General features: G+C 32.7%; 1 long non-coding RNA gene and 1 pseudogene across 1 annotated transcript; one reads left to right on the forward strand and one right to left on the reverse strand.

Annotated features, from left to right (window-relative positions):
- Nucleotides 1–1,107: 1,107 nt before the first annotated feature.
- Nucleotides 1,108–4,317, reverse strand: LOC126716638 (uncharacterized). The gene is made up of 6 exons (XR_007652204.1): nt 4,258–4,317; nt 3,601–4,156; nt 2,924–3,479; nt 2,692–2,787; nt 1,852–1,878; nt 1,108–1,264 (listed from the first exon to the last, which is right to left on the reverse strand). It is a non-coding gene; the product is annotated as an uncharacterized LOC126716638 (long non-coding RNA).
- An 8-nt stretch (nt 4,318–4,325) lies between these two features.
- Nucleotides 4,326–8,555, forward strand: LOC126716522 (pleiotropic drug resistance protein 3-like; annotated as a pseudogene).
- The last annotated feature ends 5,394 nt before the right edge of the window (nt 8,556–13,949 follow it).

Consider the following 13,949-nt stretch of genomic DNA (forward strand, 5'->3'; position numbering starts at 1 on the left):
AGTTGTTATTTTTACACTTGTTTTGGACTTGACCAGTGCCTTAATCTGCCTTCTTAGAAAAGCTACAGAAAAGCACCTTAAATACAAGGGGTTTTGTTGGGGGGGGGGGGGGGGGGGGGGTGTGTGGGAAAGAAGAGTAAGGAAAAAATAAAGTACATGAGGACACAATGGACAATATTGGCTATAGCAGACCAATATTTTCCGTGCTTAGAACCTTAAACACTGGCTGGCTACTAGCTTAGCGAGGTTCATCTTTGATCTGACCCAAATTAATGTAGAGAACGATAAGAGTTGCAAGCCAGAAAGAGCAGTAATTGAAGGACGAAATTTAGAAGTGGTCATTGGCAATAGTACCATGTAAAAAGGGAAAACTTACTTCCTTTGGCAGTTCAAACTCCATGCTTGCATCCTCAAGTGCTTGCTGAACATATTTTCTCCGTCCTCTGAGATCTCTTGTAAAGTGACTAACTTTTTCCTAGTGGCAGGGATTTGGGGCTTATTCAGGGTAACAAACATCAAGAGAAGCACGAACTTTGCAAAGAAAGCATACTTTTTTAAAGTATTAGAATTATATTACTTTTAATCACAATGAACAACAATGTTAACGGTCTAAAATAAATATATATAGCAGTCTAACGTCTATTGAAAGGAGCTATAACTGTTTCAAAAAAAAAAAAAAAAAAAGGAGCTATAACACATTAAGAGCAATTTCAAAGTATAAGCATTAAACAAGGGATGAGCATCAGGAGCAACACATGAGAAATTAAAAAGTAATCAGAATGACTCGTTATTTTTTTGGTTGTTTTTTTAATATTATTTTTAAAAATTAGGTTCACTAGAAGGACAAACTATTTCCTGCAGCAGAGTATCAATTATATGGTAAACTTTACTACTACGCATCGCAACACATTTAATTCCTAAGAAGATTCAAAGCATAAAAATAACCCAGAAAATATCATTTTAATTCCTATAAAAAATAGAGCTACCAAACACTTTATTTAAATGAGAAGTAGCAATAACTATGGAATTAGAAATTAAACAAACGAAACAGAAGTTAAGGGAAAAATATATTTATCAAAAAAAAATTACGGGAAAAATATAGCATATATGATATTTTGAGTGGCTTTATCTTCCTCACTTTCCTTTGGGAGTGCATGCATAGAGCTCATGCTCATTTTGTTCCGCAGCTAAATCCTCGACCTTCCTGATGGGGTTTTATCTTTGGGTACGGTATATGTTAAATCTAAAAGGCTTTGTTTATGATCTGATCAGGAGTGACAAATAGATGATGATTGTTTTGAGATTTAATCAGAGATTACACTAGGAGATGAGCAAGATATGACATTGTCAGTGATTTTTGGAGGTTCAGCCACAAAAACTTGTGTATTCTGCAAATTTCCTACAGAGAAGAGTACTTTTTTTAACACAAATTTCAAATGTATAGTAAATTATAATTTTGCAGCAACTTCTTGATATTACATAGTCCAGTCCTTTCAAAATTAGGGAACTAAAAAAACTCCAATTTTAACTCCATAACACAAAAAGCTAATAAAAATGGTAAATCAAATTGCAATATCTCGTAAACCACAAAAGCCACTCTTGAGCTATGTGAAAATGATTAGTTATCAAACAGATATATTGGAGCAGTTTCCAAGGTAGAGGCAGCTATTTAAAGTTAAATGTTAAAGTTAATAATGGCAGGGGAGGTCTCTTTAGTAGATTACTGGATCCTGAATGCCGTAGACCGTATCAAAGGTGCCACTAACATCTCACGCTCTCCCAATTATGGTGCCATAGAATAAAATTTCAGTCATTAATATAACAATTCCCTTTGAAGCAAGCTGTGCTTACCATATGGACCAGAGTTTTGAATTAAACCTGCAATAATAAACAAGTTAAAGGAATGAGAAAATAAACAGATAGCATAAAATAATTTATGTAACTAATAAGTAAATTTTCTATTTATGCAATATCTTCATTTTAATTGTTAGCCATAGGCCCAAATAAATCAGACTTCTACTCTTGATACTGTTTGTCTTTATTGTCAATTATAATTAGTCTGTGTCTAACACATAAATATTGAAATTGCAAGGAAATTTTGAATTTTGAATTCTAAAGATTGGTGGAAAAGTAAAGGAAATCATAGATACAATGTAATGGTATATTGTTACATTCAAAAAGTCGAGGGATAAATTGATAATGGTCCTAACCAAAGTGAGGTAATTTGTCATTTACCCTAAAAAAAAAAATATATATATATATATATATATAATAAAAAAAATCTAGAGATGAGCCTTCTATACTCTATAGTATAAGAAACAAGTGAATCATCAATAACACAACAAAGTCTTAATCCCAAAATTTGAGGAGTTTCAGTTTTTAGAAACAATAGAAGGCATCCTTCCAATATAACACACACACAAACAATAACAGAGTCAATCTTGATAAAGGTAGACTTTAGCTTGTTGGAACTGGTTTTTTCATCTTGCAGGGAATAGAGAGTTAAAAATACTGTCACTTGAAAGGGCAAACATGGTCCTCATGAAGAAAGGTGTTCAATCAATTACAGGATGCCTTAAATCTAGCAAAACTTTTCTGCTTTAAATAAAAAAAAAATAAATAAAAAGGCATTTTAGTGTCACATTTTTAACTACAAATATGCAACATTATATTATATCTTCATCAGCTTACCAATTGGTTGAAGTCTAACTGAGTCTATGTGCATCCATTGGTCAGCCATGGTTGGACTTCAGATAAAGGGCAGGTGGTCATGGCCATAGCCAGCCCCTGTAGTATGGAAGCGATGGATCAAGGGGACAGGAGAAATTTTTTGTCACATTCTTTTTAATTCATTATGAAGAAAATATACTAAGATAGAAAGATAGAAGCTAACTACTCCGCCAAGATGCATTATAACTGTTACCAGAAAAACATTTGATAAAGAAGTTTCTTTTGTAGCGCTCTCTAAAATGTGCATCCATGAGTGACAATTGGCTCCATCACAAAATGTACTTCCCGATATCTGATGTTTGGTTGAAATGAGGCCAAAAGAGAATTAAATATTCAGCATGAGGTTTTTATGGATGGAGAAAAGGGTAAGTAAAAACATAAAAAAGATAAAGCAGAAATATTGAGATATGCCTTACAGTAGAAGATTAATCCAACTAACAAAGCCAAGGTAATTTGTCACTTCTTCTTGTCTTATGGTCACCTCATGCATTTCACACACTTCCATGTAACGAAATATTTCACTCCAGCAGCCCCAACTGCTTCATCAAGTCAGCAAACCTAACCTCCAAAGCCGCAAGCTTAGCTTTAGCCCTTGCACTGAACATCAACCAGGCTACCCCATGTAAGTGGTCAAGAAGAAAATCAAAGTCAAAGCCTGCTAACAAAGCCAAGGTATTTTATCGCTTCTTCTTGTCTTATGGTCACCTCGTGTTCTTCACGCACTTCCATGTAACGAAATACTTCAAACTCTAAGACAAGAAACAAGCATTCCATATTACTTTATCAATTGATAACTAGTAAGTACCTAACAATATAATTTTAAAATTTAATAAATAACAAAAAAAAATTTAAGCTTTAAAGAAGTATTACTCATAGAATTGTTGTCACCAATGCACAAGGATCCTGCTTTCGCCCCGACTACACATTGTTTAAGTAGAGGACACTTTCCATGGCACCAAGGTCTGACTTATAGTATTACCAGCATTTTTGAAGTCATAACAGAGCTTTTCACAAAAAGCCCTATGATATGAGGTTGAGATTGAACAAGGGCCAAAGAGTAAGAAATATTCTGCATGATGTCTAGACTGAATGAGAGAAAAATATTCCTAGGACATTAATAGGTTGAAAACAATAATTATTGACTATGAAACAAGATACAAATGCAGCAACTGAAAGGGGGAAAAAAAGGCAGAAGAAGAAAGGACAGAGTTACCTATAGAAGAATTAACATTTAAGTGCCTACATCAAGTAATTTTTGGACTCGTCCTATCTTCTCCTCTCCACTCTTTATGGTGTCCTTTTCACAATGGGCAACTATGGCTTGCAACAAGTAGGAAGTACTTATCAAATTGTCGCCATCTTCATTGACAAGAAACACATCACTAAGACAAGAAGTCTACTTGCATCTAGATTCAAACTTTTAAACCTGTAACACCAACGCCTGATAATTAGCAACTATAATTTCAAGCCCTCAAAATTAAGGATAGAAGGTTGCCATAAGTTACAATGACCACGTTTCTACCTAACCTTTCATGTGTCATACGATAGGCAAGCTTTACTGCCACAATGAAATGAAGGAGTTTCATAGTAACAAAATGGAAGTTACTGGGGGATTAAGAGGTCTACAGACTTTTATTACTTTAGGTAGTAAGTCATAACGTTGCATAGGTGCTTCATTGGCCATCGTCTGAACAACTATCTCTTCTACATCCTTTTTTCCCCCCATATTACCTCTAATGCAATGAAAATCCAATAAATTTTCTTGTACTTCATGCATTAATCAGAACTATTGTTTCGAATCAACATTTGTTTCTTGATCAGAAAAATTCTTTCTTAATAAATCTTAATTGAAGTTATAATTGTCTTAGCCGGCTTCATACACTAAACAATTTAGTAATGAATATTCTGATTACAACCACTATATGTAGACTACTGAATTACACGCTTATATTAGCTTGTGCACAAAAAATTGTATATATATGACATGTGCATCAAAAGTTGGGCTGTTACAACCAACATATTTATAAAATGAGTGTAGCTGAGAGGAGAATGTTCAAATGGATAAGTGAAAATACACATAAAAATAGGATTCAAAATGAGGAAATCTACTTAAAGGTAGGGGTGGCCCCTATTAATAAAAAGATGAGGGAAATTTGTTTGAGATGGTTTGATCATGTGTAAAGTAGAGCGATTAATGCATTGATAAGAAAGAGTGAGTTGATTCAAGTTGAGGGAACCAAAAAAGGTAGAAGAAGACCAAAAATAACATCAGTAGATGTAGTTAAAAAGGACATGTGAATTAAGGAAGTAACAGAGGCTATGACCACAGATAGAATAGAATGTAAGAAAAGAATACACATGGCTATCCCTAACTAATCTTGTTGAGGATTCACGAATGACCCCAAAAAATTTGGGACTAAGGCTTTGTTATTATTGTACATTTGTATCAATACTGGTACAAACCTGCCAATAGCTTGTCATTTCTTTGATTAACTTTGACATTAACACCCAGCTAAGTTTGCTTTCCTTTCCTGCATGTAGATGATGTCCATGAACACAACAATAGGAAGAGAAATACTTGAAAGCCTGGGCTAAACTTTGGTGGATATTTTTATTGGAAATCACTCGTGCACTACTTGGATTTACAATATTATTCAACTTCGGATGTATCTTGGCCTTAAGTTTCTTTAAGTGTAAGTTTGACTGTATTGTTATCATAATTGAGTAAACTGCAATGCAACAATAGATGATGACTCATCCTCATTTAATAAACATTCAGCTCCTGGATCATCTTCTGCCATTATCTCGCACGAAAAGCACCCCAAAATTAAGAGCTGTGAAGATTCATGCAATGGTGCCCATGTGGATGTAGATATAGAAATTCTCCACCACAGACTAGTTTAGAACTAAATAAAGGTTAGATCATTTTCTTGTTCTTAATATTATTTCTCCATATTTTGTTAACCTATATTTCTCCAGTGTTTTAATCAGTGCCATGTCCAATTAACAGGTTGGATGGTTCTACCTTTTACACCCTTGACCTTAGTCTTTCAAGATGTGCAATACTATGTTGACACCACTTTGGTAATCACATTTAAGTTCTTACAAAGTTCTGGCAGTTGCTGGATTGATAGCTGTTTACATGACATTATATTAATTGCTTTCATTACTTTTTGGCTTCCAGGAAATGAGAGAATGGGGAAGCTCCTGCAAAAGACTCCAACTTCTTTCTCATATTACAGGTTCATTGAGGCCTGGTGTTCTAACAGCATTGATGGGTGTCAGTGGATCAGGGAAAACCACTCTTCTAGATGTTTTAGCAGGAAGAAAGACTAGTGGCTATATTGAAGGGCAAATAAAGATTGGAGGTTATCCCAAGGTTCAAGAAACCTTTGTTAGGGTATCTGGTTACTGTGAACAAGCTGATATACATTCTCCTCAAATCACTGTAGAAGAATCAGTCATCTTTTCTGCTTGGCTGCGTTTGTCTCCTGAGATAGATTCAAAAACTAAAGTTGTGCCAACCCCTCCATTATGTTCATGGATGAACCAACAACTGGTTTGGATGCAAGAGCAGCTGCAACAGTCATACAAGCAGTAAAGAATGTAGCTGATACAGGAAGAACAATTTTTCGTACCATCCATCAACCAAGTATTGACATATTTGAAGCATTTGATGAGGTAAAATATATAATATTTGAGCATTTTGAAAGTAAAATTGTAAGTATTGTGAAACCATGAGTGTGTTCCATTGCTTCTTGGAGTGCTGTTAATCTTTATAAAACATGCACGATTGCTTACTGTTAGAATTATAGTTTAAATGATTGTATTCACAATTTCCTAATAGCTTAAGATTTTGGGAGAATCAGTAATTTAACACTTACAAGTTAAAAAAAGGTTTAGGTGGATTGACTTTTGATTGCAACGGAGTAAATAATGTACCCTGATGTGGAGCAACCAGATTATGAATTTGTGAGCTCAATTCCAAAAGAGAATATGAGACCTTGTGTTGGATAGGCAGCATTTTTCTTGTTATTGAATCTAGAAGATTTACATATTCCATACATCCCTTGCTTTTGCAGTTAGTTCTATTAAAAACTGGTGGACGCCTGATATACTCTGGACCATTAGGACAGCATACAAGTAGTGTTATAAAATATTTTGAGGTCATTTTACTATAGCAATTCATTTATCTTTTGCATTTGTTCTGCATTTATTTTCTTTTTAGTAATACTATATTTGCTAAGTTGTTAAGTCTTGTCATTACTAACTTTTATTCTGACAGGGTATTCTGGGAGTTCCAAAGATTAGAAATAATTACAACCCTGCAACATGGATGTTCAAGGTCACTTCTACATCTGTAGAAGCTGCACTTGGTGTAGATTTTGCCCAGAAGTACAGGGAGTCTGCTTTATATATGTGAGTTTGCTGAGTTCAATTAGGATAGTCATTGGTGTCAATATTGTAAATGTCAAATAATGTGGATATTTCAAATTGAACTCTAATGCTGCAGAGTCTCTACCAAAGGTTATTCCTGACATTACATAATAATATCCAAAGATGCAAACCTTTTCTTGGCTTCATTTTTTTTTTTTTTTTTTTTTTCCTTTCCTGAAAAGCATGGAGGAATGTCCTAGCATTATGTTTGTCCTTTCTTACTTGATCTCAGTGGGATCTCTTAGACAAAGGGATCAATTATAAAAACACGCACTATATCTGGGACCTATAAGTTTAGGACATAAAAACGAAATGTAGCAATATGACAGATCTAGGTTTATAAGGAACATTTTTGCATACAAGGATTTTTCTTTTCAAAAACATAGAGGTACCCCAATATGCAATCTGTTATGGTCATTTTCATATGTCCAAAGTGTGACTGATTCTGAGGAAGACAACTGCACAGAAATTATAGTAAAGGCTCATAATGAAAATCCATGCACATCCATATGTCTGAGTTGTGACTGTATGATGTGTAAATTGAGTATCAACTATTTCAAACTAGCTTTTGCTAAAGTCCAGGTCAAAAATTTGGTTTTCTAATTCAGAACCAATTAATATGTGTGAAATCAATTAACAATATTTATTTGGCTTATTTTGTATCTTTAAAACCTTGAATGAACTCCTACTATTGTCCTATTTTCAGGAAAAAACAAAGAGTTTGTAAGGCAGTCTAGTAGTCCACCTCCTGGTTCAAGAGATCTGCATTTTATTACTCGCTTTTCACAGAATACTTGGGGACAGTTGAAATCTTGCCTATGGAAGCAGAATTTGGCTTATTGGAGGAGTCCTGCATACAACTTGATGCGTATCCTGCATTCACTTGCATCATCTTTAATTTTTGGGATACTATATTGGAACCAAGGAAACAGCTTGTAGGTTTCAGTATATTTGGGGATTATACTCTATTTTGAAAAATGTTTATTACATCTGAAATTACTAGTCTAAACTAAACTCGTCCAAATTGAGTTTGCATTGTAATTAAGGGTACAACTAGATTATCCCTTATAAAGTGTCTGTTTAAACATGATTCTTATAGTTCTGGTTCTTTGCTTTGCTTAAGACAGACTACTATCTGTAAGAACAGATTCTTTTTTTTTTTTTTAAATATTTGGAGGATTTTTGCAAGTATCTCACTTTTTTTTTTCTCCTCCAGAAATAACCAACAGGAATTATTAAATATATTTGGTTCAATGGATGCTACCGTGATCGTCTTGGGCATAAATAATTGCTCAGCAGTTGTACAATATGTCGCAACAGAGCGAACTGTTATGTATCGGGAACATTTTGCAGGGATGTACTCTTCATGGGCCTATTCAATTGCGTAGGTATAATATTCTTTGGAACAGACTGAATTTATTATAGACTTGAAAGGAACGTATGAGTGATGCCAAATGAATTCAATTTTATGTACTTTTGAGTTCTTAGTAGATCTTTGAGAATAATAACATGAATATGCAGTGGAATATGGGGCTGCTTAACAACGATGTTCGAGAGAAATCTATCTCATCTTTGTCAACCATTTTCACATGTTCTACTTGTTAATGTTACTTTTGTAGTCCATTATCACCATTTGATCCAAAAAATCAAGAGAGAGGGAGCAGAAGTTAAGCTCTTGATGGGGACCTATTGGTTGCCATTTTCTTCAACTTATATAGTTTAGACACTAATTTTGTAGGTGATAGTGGAAGTTCCCTATTTATTCATCAAAACTGCTATCTTTGTGACAATCACATATCCAATGATTGGATATTATGGATCGGCTTGTAAGGTTTTCTGGTTCTTCTATGCAACATTTTGTTCATTGCTGTACTTCAGTTATCTGGGAATGCTACATGTGTCATTGACACCAAATGCCATGTTAGCTGCCATCTTGTCCTCAGCCTTCTACACAATATTCAACCTATTTGCTGGTTTTTTGATTCCTAAACCGGTAAGCTAAGGCTGCTAACACCTCTCTATCATGGCCATAGAGCATGTTGATAACTTATGAACACATAGTTGAACTGATCATGTTGTACTACTCTTGTAGCAAGTTCCACTTAAATTTTCAAAAAAATTTAAGTAACAAAATATGTATAAAACTTGACATTGTTATTGTCGGGTTCTACTTGTAACTTGATTTTGTTAAAATCGAATTTTAAAAATAGGGTCATTTTGCTAAATACTTTGAAAGATGGATATTTTGTTATATAGTTTTAAAATTAAGAGTATTTACCAATTTTGCTCAAATTTTCTTATAACCCTCATACCAATTGAAAATTATTAGAAATTCTCATAGCATAACGGGATGGTATTCCCTCCTCTAACATGAATAAAAATCTCACCCTAAATTTAATTAGTAGAACTTACTATTATGTAAAAAGAAAATATATGATATATCACATTGCTACAGTGCTATAGTAATATATCACATCATTTTTACTTTTGAAGTGCTAATTATTAATTACTCCATACCATTAGTGAAAGGTAACTCTATGAGAGAATACTTGGGGACACGTAATTAGATTCTCATAGTAATATGTAATTGAATACAAAACGTCCAGGAATGGAAACAACAAAAATTTACAACACTACTTTTTTTTTTTTTTTGAGAGAGAATTTACAACACTACTTGATTTGCCTAACAAATCACAATTGTACCTACCTCAATTTACCATTTAAGAAACAAAAAGTTTATAGGCACAACAAAATCTGAGGGCATTTTCATAACAAGTTTGTTTTGAATTGTGATGGGTCCAAGTGAATCTTATTTTATTTTTTTTCTTATTTTGACTTACATTTTAACTTCTTGTGAGATTTTGTGGTATTCGTGAAATAACTCTTTAACGCAAATTATCAGACAGAACCATGATTTGAACTCTGTGGGGCTGGGGGGGCTGGGGGGGCTGGGGGATGGGGATATTGGGGAAGGAGGGCAGTCAAACATGAACAATAATAAACAAATTCACGCAAATCCAAGCTAGCATCTATTAAATATGAATAAATTTTCGAAAAAACACAAAATAAGTTATTTCTTAATACCTTTCAACTAAATTATCTATCAAAATGGAACTTGATGTTATTTACTTGTCTTAAATTTTAAAGATTATCTATAGTCAACTTTGTATTAAATTTAGTAGAATTTATCTTTCAATGTTAAATAAATTAAGAATACGTGAAAAAATCATCTTCCATTGTTAGTAAGATATCTGTTTAGTATAATCCCACAGAATTAACAAAATTAATCTTGATTAATTTGTTCACATTTCAAGCAATGAAACATTGTTATAAATTTAGGGATTGGCTTACCTCTAGTACTTTTTTAAAATGAATCTCCTTTTATTTTAATAAGAGATTGACACATCACTCACTCATTAAATAAAATGTGGGGATTAACACCACTTCTACTTGTCATTGTATATTTAAAACAAAAGGACATATTTAGTTAAAAAAAGTACTAGAAGTAAGCCAAATCTATAAACTTATATATGTTACTTGTTTTGGTAAGGGGAGGGGGGGTTTTAAAAGGTGACACCAATATTATTTAGTATAGGTTTTTTTTTTTTTTTTTTTTTTTTTTTTTTTTTAATTATTACAACAATGCAATGTATTATGGAAACCTTTAACTCTTTAGTATTTTTGAAGTTCAACAATGTTGTTACATGATATTCATTTCTCTCACATGAATTGCGGGTTCTACTAATAAAATTCACAATGGAATCTACTATTCACTGAGAGGAATGAATATCATATTACTATACTTCAAAAGTACTTAATAATTTTTTATACCCTTAATGATTGATATTTTATTTGTTCTCAAGCTTCATTAAGTACTTATTAATTTAATGGACAAATTCATAGCAACAAAAACTTAAAAATTTATTGAACTCGAAAACAATGATTTTATGAGAGGCCCATATTTTTGCTTGTAAATGATCCAAGTAAAATGATAAGTATAAGTGTATAACAACCACGGAAGGTACTAAAGAAACCCTTGTACCACTAAAGAAACAAGCTGGAGCACAACTATTGACTCATCAACTAATATATTTCTTTTTTTGATACAAGATAGAAATTCTATTCTAACTTAATCTAAGTATATGCGTGTGAAACTCTCTCATAGAGATTTGAACTTTGGCCTTTGCACCCCCCCCCCACACCCCCAGGGGCGGCTTGATGCATTTGGGGGCCTAAGGCGAAAATTGATCATCTTATTTAGATGCAAAATTACTACTAATTAACATGAACTACATAGAATTTTTTTTTTTTTTTGAATTTTTAAGAAAAAAAAAATTTGACAAAATTTTTCATACTTGTTGATGTGGTAGATTGATAGTGGTAAGTAAAACAGTGGTGTTAGTGGTAGATTTAGATGAAAACTAGTAAAAGTTTGCTAATTAAACTCTTATTATTATTCTTTTTTTTTTAGAAGTGCAACATTCACAATATTTTTCACAACAAATCCTAGATTTTAAACTGTTTTTTGTTTTTTATTTGAAAATATCACTATAATTATTTTTTTGCCATCAACAATAGGCTGTAATAACTTGCTACTTAGCATTAGTTGTACAAGTGTTGTGAAAAATATTGTGGACGACGTTGCATTTTTCTCTATTTTTTATTTTTTTTTCATCTAATAAAAAAAATTATTTTATTTATTGATTATAAATAATCCTATTGGTTAAAATTTAGGGGCCTTTTTTTTACTTGGGGCCTTAGGCGGTTGCATTTTTTGCTCCACCATAGAGCCGGCCCTGCACACCCCACACCCCATAAACACTTATATTTGTGGAGTGACTATCGCATTAAGAGTGTAAGGTGTCAACTAATATATTTCTAAAAAGTTGAAAACTAAGTGGTAGGGGTTTTGTGAAATCTTCTAAGAAATTAATGGGCAAAAGGATTGGAGTTGGTTTAATGTATTTCACAAAATAACCTAATCATTTTTTATTAGGACCCGCCTAGAAGTATGCTACTTACGTGAGTAAAACTAAAGCAATAGTAGTATTTATATCATTTGTTGCCATACGTATTTTAATTCACATTACCTTTCTCTTAAAAAAAAAAAAAAAAAAAATCTCATTACTAATTTTATAATTTCACTATGGCTGTTAATGGGCAATCTCTTGCTTGGCAGATAACAACTCTTTGCTGGGACACATCTTTGAGGATATTCATAGCCATATTAATGGGCTGCAATTTGCTTCAATCAGTTGCATTAAAATGGATTGGGGGGGGGGGGGGGGATGAATATGGTAGCACATTCTTTAGCTCAACATGTTAGGAATATCATTGATGAAATGAATTAGTTAGAAGATTCTTCACCACCTAATGTGGATACTTTGTAGCAAGATTAATTATTTACATGTTAATGAATGAACGAATTCTTTGTTTTCAAAAAAAAAAAAAATTTGAGCTTATTTGTATTAGAATCTCTCTCTCTCTCCTGAGTTTGTGTGTTTGTTTCTCATAAAAATTTCATAATTTCAGACTGACTTTATTGCATAAATAAAAGTGAATTTTACCATATTCCTTAGTATTTTACTTAACCAATAAGTTTTCTCCAAAATAATAATAATAATAATAATATTGTGTTTGATTGGAGTGGGAGTAATTAATGCACTACAGCACACGTAAAATTGGAATCATTACCATCATTTTAATACCATACCTGTGCTTTTACCATATTCCGAATCCTAGTTGGACATTAAGCAAACTAGGTAAGTTTTAAATTTTGTGTGTGTGAGTGTGGGGATTTTTTTTTTCTCATACGTTTACAGATTTACAGTTCACAAATGTTGAAAGAAAAGTTTTAAAAGGTGAGAATCTGACGAGATTGTAATCTTGATTCTCTCCTCGTACATATATAAATACCATACCACCCCTCCCTTCTAGTTTCTCTCCTCGTACATATATAAATACCATACCACCCCTCCCTTCTAGTTTCTCTCTTTCTCACTAAATTCACTTTCTTACAAAGTTTAATTTCTAGGAAATTTTTCTCTCTAAGAAGGTTTTCTCAAATCAACCCAAGCTAATTAGGTACTTACTCTTTTCTCTTCACTCTCCCTTCTAATTCTTTTTTACTTCATTGTTTATTTATAGCAGCCAATGCTATGTACTATGTTACAAAGTTTTGATTTTGAAAGGAAAACAAATTAAGGTTTGGTTCTATATATTTACAAAGAAAAATTTGTCCACCAACTTACAATTGAAATAATAATTCAATTTGGTACGTGAGGTCTATTCAATATTACAATGAATAGCCTAATTTCAACGTGCTTTTGTTTTCTGTAAATTATGTTTGAATTTGAATGTATGTTTTATGTTTGTACTTGGGCTTTGTTGATGTGTGTTGGTTGGTCTCCTATATTAAGAAGGAATCTAGTTTTTTTTTTTTTGAATAAAAAAAGTGGGTCCTAGGTATGGACTCATCGACTTCATATTACGTGACAACAATGAATAATAACATGTACCATTGAGAGTCTGTACTTTATAACATCCTATAGTCAAAAATGGATAATATTCAAGTAATCAAGGTTTTTTTATTTTTTATTTATTTTAAATTGTGTAAATTTCACTAACATACTCTGAGATTTGGGTTAATGCCAATTAGATCCAACATTTTTTAAAACTAGTTTTGTTCCCTAAGACCAACTTAGTTCTTAAATACTGTTAAACCTGTTAATCATTTTTCTCAACCGTCTTGGGGACTAAGTTGGCTTTAGGGACTAAGGTAG

This window comes from Quercus robur, chromosome 3, assembly GCF_932294415.1.
Source record: "Quercus robur chromosome 3, dhQueRobu3.1, whole genome shotgun sequence".
Taxonomy (NCBI): Eukaryota; Viridiplantae; Streptophyta; class Magnoliopsida; order Fagales; family Fagaceae; genus Quercus; species Quercus robur.